Here is a 7,976-nt window from a genome sequence, read left to right as displayed (position 1 = left end):
AACGTCATAAGAAAATACAGCTATTTTTTGCTGTATTTTATGACAGTTCTGATAGTTTAAATATTTAAGCAACCATGTTTACATGGTGGAAAGAAGAAACACATATTGAATTATTGTTCCTCTTGATTCTCTTTTTCTGTTCTTGCGTTCTAACATTTATTGCAATTACTTCTACAACTCAGGAGATTTCTGGACCTAGAAACCTTCTCTTTACCTCTACCGACACTCACTGTTTAGCTGTTCTTAATGAATTCCTATGTGGAGGCATGGACAAACAGAGGCAGACATTTGCGAGACAAGCACCTGTCTTAAAGTCCTTTTAAGCTTCTGTAAACTGTTAATTTGCATCCTCCAAAGCTTTTCCTCCTCAGTGCAAACGTGAAATTACTGCTTATTGTTGAGCATATTGATTTCAAATATTAAAAAAGGATTTCCAGCAGAGCCAGAAAAAAAAAGTTACATCAAAATTAAAAACCCTAAATATTGGCTTGGCTAGTAATTTGCATGTGGGCTATATCATGAGCACAAAAGAAATGTGTTCTGATGCAAGAAAATATGGACTGAAGGTGATTTTAACCAATAACAGCTCCAAGCCCCTGATATATGCAAAACAGAGAGATAGAAGATAATGAAAGATTAATGAGTAAATCTCTGCCTATGAATATTTGAGAATGGGAAGTCTGTTTAATACATGATCTCCCTGCGAACTGCTTCCTGTACATGATGCCAGCACCACTGCTGCCTTGTGCAGGTTCAGGGAGGATGCTTATTAGATTTCCAGGTGGATGGGATTTTCATTGCTCTGCTCTCCTATGATCCGCTCTCATAAATCCTTTAATATTACTTTTTTTTTAGGTTTTATTCCTATTCATGATATACAGTAGATAAATAATATAAAATAAAAAGGGAACGATGAGACGTGATATTTTCTAAGAGGATTTCTTGTTGAGATGTAAAAGGGTATTTTCATCTTTACATATTATAACGTAAAGTAATAAAAATAAAAGTGTTGCTACACCTCTAAATTTATTAGTAATGCATTTATTAAACCAGTGAAGATCCATAGAGATTTAAAATCTCAATGGATTGCCGTGTTTTGTTTTGTTTTTTAAATTGTATTTTGTTGGTACTTCATGTGATAGAACAGGACAAGTAAAAATCTGCAACGTATGACAGACGTTAGTCTTTAGTGTGCTCTACCCTGATACCCCAAAATTTAATTCTGTGCAACGTATTGCCTTCAGACATCACTTAATTATTGAAAAGCGTCCTCTTTTGTGCCACTTAATCTCAATATAAATTCAGGTGTTCTGTAAAGGCCTCAGAGGGTTGTTGGAGAATATTAAGAACAAACAGCATCATGAAGGCTCCTCTCCTGTGGAACCAACTCCCAGTTTTGGTCCGTGAGGCAGACACCCTATCTATTTTTAAGACTAATGTTAAAACTTTCCTTTTTGACAAAGCTTATAGTTAGAGTGGCTCATACCTTGAGCTATCTCTATAGTTGTGCTGTGATAGGCCTAGTCTGCTGGAGGACATCAGGGTCTAATTTTCTCACTCTACTGATTTCTACTGTTCTTCAGTCTACTGTTCTCCAGTTTTGCATTGTATTACATTGAAATGACTGTCGTCATTTCAGCTTTTGACTTTTTGCTCTCTCTCTTTTTCTTCATAGTAGGTACACCTGGTCTGGCGTTCTGTTAACTGTGACATCATCCAGAGAAGACGGCTCACCCGCTACTACCATCTAATGTAGAACAGGACTTTGCCTTCGGGACTTTGATGCAATCAACTGGTTTCCTTATATAGGACATTTTTGACCAATCTGTATAATCTGACCCAATCTGTATAATATGATTGAACTTGATTTTGTAAAGTGCCTTGTGATGACATGTTTCATGATTTGGCGCTATATAAATAAAATTGAATTGAAATTGAATTGAATTGAAGTCCTGGAAACACATCAGTCAGGTGCGGAGTAAAGTTCCAGAGAAGTTAAAAACAGGTTAAGGGTATAAAACAACATCTGGTGATTTTAACATGGAACTCTGAAACTTACAAATACATGGCTGTCCACCTGCTCTGACTGGGCACGCAGCGGGAGCATTAATCAGAGAAGCAGCCAAGAGAACGATGGTATCTCTGGCAGAACCTGTACACAGAAAAACAACTGACAGAATAAACTTTGTGGACACAGCAAACATGTGGCAGGCAGTGTCCTGGCTGGTCAGACCAAAACTAAATAAAAGCTTTTAAATCGAGCTTTTTGTATGACAAGGAAATAAATGTATGAGGCAGAAAACTACACTGCGCATAACACTGAACACACCATTGCATTGAGTTAAATATAGGGCAACCCTTAAAGAAGACCTGTGATAGCTCAGAACAGACTTAAAACTGGGTTGCAGGTTCATCTTGCAGTTGGACAACAACCCTAAACATCAAGAAACAGATATAATGTAATCGTAGCACAGACCAAATTGTAAATAACGACAGAATTATGTTACTGCTTATTTTAAAATGATATTATTTTTCCTGAAAAAATGTAAAGTGTCTGAAGAAATCAGCTTGGATAGCTGTTACCTTGACACTGTTTATCTAAAGGGAGACCTTTCAGGTGCTATCTACTGCTGGTTGGACATTGCTGATTTATAACTCATGCACAATCTGATGTAAAGACTCATCCCTGGGTCATATACTACCCTTCTTTAGCAATTTGAGGGAATTAGTTCTTGTTAACAAAAGTGGGTGGCATTTTTAGTCCTGCTCCACATAGGCGCAAAGTTGTTCTCCGGCCATTTGCATTCCAAATTACTTTTACTTTGTCGATTCTTGGGTGATGAGGGCCACACTTGACATAACGTGGCTCTGCAGCTCACATCTCTAAATGCTTTGGGGGCTGACACACAGCAAGGGATCAAAGGATTAGTTTCCATGAGATGGGGGTACTTGGGAGCTGTAGACGTGCCTGCACATGCTAAAAGTGGGATTACGACAAGACAGACAGGAGCTCTCCGGTCCGACGGCTGCCCGTCGGCCTATCCCGTGGCACAAGATGGTGACAAATGGAGAACGCCACCAGCAAAGTGCACTCACATCTTCAGCTCAATCACACTGAGTCAACACAGGAGCTCGCACTGTCAATCAGGTTTGCTCATTTAAGCAAACTGGAGCTGGTATGCAAACATCCCCATATAGAAACCTTTTCCGAAACATTTTCACAACAAGTATTAGTTCCATCACTTTCATATTTATATTGACTGTGTACGTCTGTGTTATACAATGATCCACCTCCACTGCTCTTATAACGGTACAGCTGACAAAAAAATAAGTATTTGATGTAATATTATCCAATGTTCCTTTCAGCAGCGTTTTTTGTCAAACCCACGACTCTGAGAAATATGATGCTCAAATATAATACAGAAACATGATTTCCAGTTTTTGTCACAACTTTTCCCATATCAGACAGAGTGGCTTATGTAATTACCAATAAAGCGTAGATGGACATATTTTATTCAGGCTGCTGGTTAGATTTGCCTCTGACAGAGCCTTAGAGGGTTGTTTCACTACAAAAGATATTTATAGTTCGGGGGATATTTTTTCGCTGCCTGTGGAAGGGAAACCCTGAGCTGTGAAGATGATGCATGGCTTTAATGAATTTTCAGAAAAAAAAAAAAACACCAATGGGAATACTGGGCTGAAACAGCATTAGGTAAATGTGATCTTTGGCACAACTGTAAATAGACAATTCAGTGCAAATATGCATGCACAATTTTAGGTGTAGAAGGCTGCTCTATGTACATTTAGGCACCAATTTACATCAACAAATCTCACTATGCCTTTGTTTGGTACCTCCGAGCACTGTTACAGTCTCATTTGTGATTCCTGCATTCAAGCTTGATCAGAGCAGCTGGGAAAGCACCGTTGACAGCGGATGTAAGCGGTGCACAGTCTTCCCCCCCTACTTTGCATGTCATCAAAGTGGTGGTCGGGACTTCCGATTCCCCTGTCTCCTTGGCAGAGCATGAATAATGCAGCAGTGCGGGGTTGCCTGCCTGCCAGAACAAGTTGATGAAAACAGCTGGGTAATGCTTCTGGAGACGTCACTACACCAAAACAAGACTAAGGCAGCTAAATATAAATGGGGCCAAATTCCCTATAGTTTCTTTAATCCAGTGAAAAAGAAATAGAAGACTTTTTCCAAGCCAGGGCGAACTGTGGACAAACAAGGAGGTGGGGGTTTTGGGCATTGACATTCTGTCAGTCATATCAACCTACACTGCTTTTATCAGTGTTCAAGTGATCCTCTTTCATCTACTAGTACATTTGGCTCAAAGTGAAACACTAAAACAGCACAAACAACATATGTTTTTAACACCTGAATGACATACAGCTGAACTGTAAAATTGACATCTTGCTCCTGTTGGTATTTTTTTCTTGTGGAACAGTTTGCTAAAGTAAATTACAATAACATTGTCAGGACTCAGCTGGCAGGGCTGTGCAGCTTGCTGCCAGCTCCGTAACCTCTGCTTCTTCACAGGTGTTCGTGGTCGGACGGTGGGCGGAGTGCGCACACCTGCAGCTCGTTCAGCAGCATCTGAGCCTACTATAAGAACTGCGTCCGAACAGCGAGAGGACGCCAGAGTGTTTTCGTTGCGGTATGAGTGACAGCCTCGACCTCTAGCCACCCCTTGTTCCCAGAAGCTAATCCTTCGTTTTTGCTCTCTCTCAAGGTTTCCCTGTGTCTTCGTGAACCCTGCGTGACTCTTGAGTTCCTCGACTCGATCAGACGTACCTCTGCTCTGGACGCGAGTCACACCAACCTTCTCTCCGGTTCCTCTCGCTGCTCTGGATCCCAGGACGCCCTCGGTGCTGCTCGGACCCCCTCGCCCCGCTCTCCGCCGACCCGAACGCCTGCTCAAGACAACCCAGCTGAGTCCTCCTACCGTCTCCCCGCTCGGTTATCCAATCCTCGTGGTAAGCTTACGTTCATAGTCTTATCTCCCTTTCCTTACCCTCTGCTAATCACATACCCCTTACCTCCTAGACTGGTCCGGTCCCTTGGTCCCGGGATAGTTCGAGCCGTCATCGTGTTCCCGTCCCGCAGTCCAGCGCTGCACTCCGTGTGCTCCCGTGTAAATAATAAATCCTTAAATTCTGACCTGTGTCTCCGAGTGTGTTTTCTGCATGTGGGCCCGACATCTCAAGGCAAACATGACAAACATGTTCACTCCAGGTTTTGACCGAAATGTTCACTAGGTCAGACACACACATTTCGATGGAGTTTTAGTTAAATGTGTAAAAACAAACTAATAGAAAATGTTCTTCTGCCTATAAAGTTAGCAGTTTGTTCTAAATGTAAATATTAATTCATGTTCAAGGTGCCCTCTTGCCAACTCTCTGTCCTACAGTGAGGGCTGTGTTGGTCCTCCACCCCAGCCAGATGACGAATCGAACCTGAACTGCAAACAGGATAAAGAACTGGTAAAGTACTTCCAAAACACACACATTCATAATAAAGAGGGTCTCCTTCCACAGCTGGAATCCCTGGGACATCAAACAGGTATAAAAGCATTAGTAGAATAGGGTTCTACCTCTTTTTGTGCAGCAACCATCTGGAACTCATTTGTCAAGTAAAAGAACGCGTCATTGAAGAAACCTTGGATACAAAGTAAGGTACGGCCTACTGTCTGTATAACTAGTAACTGCATCTCGGCCAAATGTAAGACTTGCCAGCTGAAACTGGTTATGTGAGTATGCAGAAATAATGAAAATAGATACTTCAAAAAGAGATGGTGTCTCTGATTAGATCAGCAAAGTTATTGTCCCCCAATGTCTGAAAAAGATGAAAGTTAAACTGCATATCTAATTACTGAATGAACTTACCAGTACTGGGAAACCAACCACCCTAGCAGCTGGACTGACACGAAGAAAAATTAAGAAGAAAATAAATAAATTGTTCATAGTTTATAACTCCACTCAATTTTTCACCTTTATGGCAAATTTACACAGCATTAAGAATCAATTGTACAAAATGTTATTGATACCTTATTTAGCTAATTATTTTTGAAAACTGCTATTTTATAATAATGTTTTTGTTTATCATATCAATTGTACATTCCAACAATACCTGTCTTCTGCATTTATGGAGCAATGGACAGCCTTTACAGCAACAACGGGCAATCTGGGGATAACGTCTTGCTCAGGCCATTGTGGCAGTCTGCAGGGACAAAACCAGGTACTTGCAGCGTTCCTGCTCCAACCTATGAGGCGCTGTACAAGCCATAATTTATTCTGCCACTAGGCCAGTAGTTCTCAATTCTGGTCCTCAAGTACCACTGCCCTGCATGTTTTAGATGTCTCTCTGTTGCAGCACACCTGATTCAAATGACTGCATGAGCTCCTCGGCAGCCATCTGCTGCTGCAGTAGCCTGTTAATCATTTATTCGTCAGGTGCGTGGCTGCAAGAAGACATCTAAAACATGCAGGCCAGTGGTACTTGAGGACCAGGATTAAGAACCACTGTACTAGGCCACCACTCCCCGCATGCAGCAGTGTCTTGAAACTATAAAGCAACTTCTCTGATTAACCATGAAAACTTGACTCTGGTGGGACTCGAACCCACAACCTTTGAATTGCTTTCTTTGCACAGAGCTAGAAGTCCAACGCGCTATCCATTGCGCCACAGAGCCAGTGGCGCTTATGGCACCAATGACATCAGTGCCTGTTGCTCTATTAAGACTTGCTAATAGTCAAACTGACATATTCTTGCACAACAGATGTGCTGGGTTATCTAAATTTTTATGCACACATTTAAGTTTGCTGGAGACAGGCACTGGTACCTGAGTGAACCTGCAAGGGACAAGCGAGGATGGATGGGTGGATATCAGCACATATACAAAATTATTTATTTTGCTTAAACATATCCATGTTCATTGAAACATTTCACATTTTCACACAAACAGTGGCTCAGTCAAAAAAAACAGTTTTTAAATAAATAAAATACTTATTTTACAATGTTTACCATTGATGTTTGTTTGCTGACTTCTAAATCAACCACTTCTGTTAAGAACTTAGGAGTGATATTTGACTAAGATTTAAAATTCCACAAGCAAATTCACTCTGTCATAAAATCAACCTTTTACCACTTATGTCTTTTGGACAAACTTAAACCTTTTCTAAATTGTCCTTGCTTGGGAAAAACTATGTTCATGCCTTTATCTGCTCCAGAATTGATTATTGCAATGCCCTTTACTTTGGTCACTCTCAGTCATCCTTTATTCCCTTCAAGCTTGTCCAAATGCAGCTGCCCATCTTCTACCCAACATTTTAAAACACACCCCCAAAACAATTGGTATTTCCTCTTTACATTACCATCCTTTCAATTTTTTAATAGACTTTAAACTGTTTTCCTCATCTGAATATTCTATTCTATACTAAGGCACTTAATAGCCTGGTCACATATTTTTTGAATTAGTAGAATTAAAAAAATGAGTAGGCTCCCATGTGCCTGTTAGGTCTTTTAGGCATTCAGATCAGTTTCTATTAGCTATACCAAGGACCAGGTCCAAACACTGGGGGGATCTGACTTTCTCAGTGGCAGCACCCAGACTCTGGAACCAGATTCCTCTGGATCTATGCTCCACCACTGCTTGAATTAATTTTAAACCAAACCACAAAACATTTTTTCAGGTTGTCTTTTAATAGCAAGGAGCCCCCCTGAGATTTGTAATCTTCATTGCCTGTTATAGTTCTCTGCTTCGTTTTGTTCGATATGTTTTTTTTATTTTTTTTTTGGGTATATAAATAAATTATTGATTTAATTCTAAATGAGATAGAAAGTATGGTTTAGTAAATTGCTATAATTCCCATTACTCAAAAATGCAAAACAAACTCCACATAGAAACAAAGAAAGAAACAAAGACCATTGAAACGTGTATTTATTCATATCACAATTCTAGGTAAAAACAATGATT

At 40.3% G+C, this 7,976-nt stretch overlaps 1 non-coding gene across 1 annotated transcript; it reads right to left on the bottom strand.

The window, feature by feature from the left end:
* Window positions 1-6,600: 6,600 nt before the first annotated feature.
* Window positions 6,601-6,692, bottom strand: trnar-ucu. The gene is given in 2 exon segments: window positions 6,601-6,636; window positions 6,656-6,692. It is a non-coding gene; the product is annotated as a tRNA-Arg (tRNA).
* Window positions 6,693-7,976: the final 1,284 nt, after the last annotated feature.

Source organism: Fundulus heteroclitus, chromosome 6, assembly GCF_011125445.2.
Source record: "Fundulus heteroclitus isolate FHET01 chromosome 6, MU-UCD_Fhet_4.1, whole genome shotgun sequence".
In the NCBI taxonomy this organism is placed as follows: domain Eukaryota; kingdom Metazoa; phylum Chordata; class Actinopteri; order Cyprinodontiformes; family Fundulidae; genus Fundulus; species Fundulus heteroclitus.
The sequence above is the reverse complement of the archived record's forward strand: the minus strand, read 5'-3'. Positions and strand labels throughout refer to the sequence as shown.